Here is a 2,669-nt window from a genome sequence, read left to right as displayed (position 1 = left end):
ACTGTGGATGGAAAGGCAATTTTCTGCAAAAATTTGATCAGCTCTACTGTAAAGCATCAACCTCTACAGGAAACATGTACTAGCTTGAAATAAAGAAGTTCAAAAGATAATGGAGAACTCAGATAATAACAAAAAGGAGAGCCAGAAATAGAAGCAGGACAGAGAATCTGCCCAAACCAGACTAGACAACAGCTTTCATAACTTTCCAGTAAAGAAGAAGTAGTTAACACCAGAACCACAATGTGCTTTTGTAGTCGAATTATTTGTAGCCTGTTGTATGGATATGTATGCATAAGTACATAACAAGATCTACAGCTACAGTATTAGAAAGAAACAGAGAGAGAGAGAGAGAAAGAAAAAGAGAAAGAAAGAGAAAGGAAGGAAGGAAGGGAGGGAGGGAGGGAGGGAGGGAGGAAGAAAGAAAAGGAAAACTCAAGAGCAGCCTGCACTTAAAAACAAGTAGTTCATATTCTAGCAGTGATCCTTCTCATGCCACCATGTCAAAATGACAGATTCTGTAGTTCTAAAAGGTGAAGAAATCTTTCGGAAAAATTGACTCTGCCAAACACATGCATGATGTTAAGCGAATGTCAAACTGGTACATTAAACTGTACTTCTTTGCTTCTTTGTTTAGAATCCCAGAGTTCACAAATTACAAATAGTTCCCAACTTACCAAGAAGTTGTTTTCTAAAAGTTAGTTGGCAAATGGGCTTTCCTGGTGGCGCAGTGGTTAAGAATCCGCCTGCCAATGCAGGGGACACAGGTTCGAGCCCTAGTCCAGGAAGATCCCACAGGCCACGGAGTAACTAAGCCCGTGCACCACATCTACTGAGCCTGCGCTCTAGAGCCCATGAGCCACAACTACTGAGCCCATGTGCCACAACTACTGAAGCCCGCGCGCCTAGAACCTGTGCTCCACAACGAGAGAAGCCACCGCAATGAGAAGCCTACGCACCGCAACAGAGTAGCCCTTGCTCACCACAACTAGAGAAAGCCCTCACGCGGCAACGAAGACCCAACGCAGCCAAAAATAAATAAATAAAATAAATACATTTATAAGAAAAAAGTTAGTTGGCAAATCAGTTCTATGACAGCATAGTACTGTGGTTCAGAGTGGAGCCAGACAGCCCAGGTTCAAATCCTGACTCCACCACCTACGTAATTAATTGAACTCTGAGCTCCCACATCTGTAAAATGGTATACCTACTGAAAGGATTGTTCTGTTGTGATTAATGAGTTATTACATTGAAAATCTTTAGAATCATGCCGGGCACATAGGGAGTATTCAATGAGTGTTAGCTGTTATTATAATTAGCACAGTTGTAGGAACAGAAACACAGTTAAGTAGTTCCTAGAACAGGAGGCTCATAGGGCTGTGGTTAAGGGAAAGGACAGGAGAGAAATATGTCACCAGGGGTTTGGTAAATTTCTATACCTTCCCATACGTGTAAGAGGAGACTTCTCTCTGGGTTACATCTCCCAAAGTGTTTAGCAGAATACATTTAAATTCCAAAGAGCATGTTAAGCAAAAAATAAATAAATAAAAATGCTTAATTAAATTAAAAAATTCAGTGATCAGATGACAATGGGAAATGCTGTATATTATATCCTTTCTTCTTGGAGATTTACAGCACATATTATCAGCCCTGTGATTAAAAAGAGAAAAATACCATTGAATTTTGTTTAATCCAGCATTTCTAAACTTCTGTAACCATAGAACCTATTTTTCTCTTACCTGCCATTCCCATCACATTTTGGGAAATGCTTCTCCTGGTCAATTACTTCCCAAGTATTCTAAATTGAAGAACAAACAGCAGTTATCCCTAAAGAAATAAAAGTGGAGGCTTTTGACTCACAACCCTCAGAGAATTATAAAAATGCTATTCAAAAGTGGAATATTGGTTAAAACATGATTGCTATTCTTGCTCAACCCATTCAAAGTCAGAATAGCAATGTTAAAATAAAACATAAAGCTCCAATACTTCCTTTTTCTGCTCATATTAGTAAGCCCACTCTAAGCATTTTTTCTGTTCAACTTAATTATTACAGACTTTAATGAAGATAAATCTGAGAACTGAAAAGTGCATTAAAGCATTACAGTTCTGACTTATTGTGGTGATCATTTCACAGTGTATACAGATATAGAATCATTATGTGGTACACCTGAAACTAATGTTATATGGCAATTATACCTCAATAAAAAAAGCATTATAGTTCTTCCTTCATAAATCCAAAACTGGGGCTTCCCTGGTGGCGCGGTGGTTGAGAATCCGCCTGCCGATGCAGGGGACACGGGTTCGTGCCCCGGTCCGTGAAGATCCCACAGCTGGGCCCGTGAGCCATGGCCGCTGAGCCCGCGCGTCCGGAGCCTGTGCTCCGCAATGGGAAAGGCCACAACAGTGAGAGGCCCGCGTACCACACACACACACAAAAATTAAAAACAAATAAAAAAATAAATAAATCTAAAACTGTTTAATTATAAAAAAAAAAAAAAAAAGGCGGGCTTCCCTGGTGGTGCAGTGGTTGCGAGTCCACCTGCCGATGCAGGGGACACGGGTTCGTGCCCCGGTCCGTGAAGATCCCACGTGCCGGGAAGATCCCACGTGCCGCGGAGTGGCTGGGCCCGTGAGCCATGGCCGCTGAGCCTGTGCTTCCAGAGCCTGTGCTC

At 41.6% G+C, this 2,669-nt stretch overlaps 1 long non-coding RNA gene across 1 annotated transcript; it reads right to left on the bottom strand.

Annotated features, from left to right (window-relative positions):
- On the bottom strand, window positions 1-2,296 carry LOC136793990 (uncharacterized). Its single transcript, XR_010840124.1, has 3 exons — window positions 2,194-2,296; window positions 1,737-1,795; window positions 1-1,647 (listed from the first exon to the last, which is right to left on the bottom strand). It is a non-coding gene; the product is annotated as an uncharacterized lncRNA (long non-coding RNA).
- Between the last annotated feature and the right edge of the window lie 373 nt (window positions 2,297-2,669).

Source organism: Kogia breviceps, chromosome 4 (assembly GCF_026419965.1).
Source record: "Kogia breviceps isolate mKogBre1 chromosome 4, mKogBre1 haplotype 1, whole genome shotgun sequence".
NCBI classification, from domain to species: Eukaryota; Metazoa; Chordata; class Mammalia; order Artiodactyla; family Physeteridae; genus Kogia; species Kogia breviceps.
The sequence above is the reverse complement of the archived record's forward strand: the minus strand, read 5'-3'. Positions and strand labels throughout refer to the sequence as shown.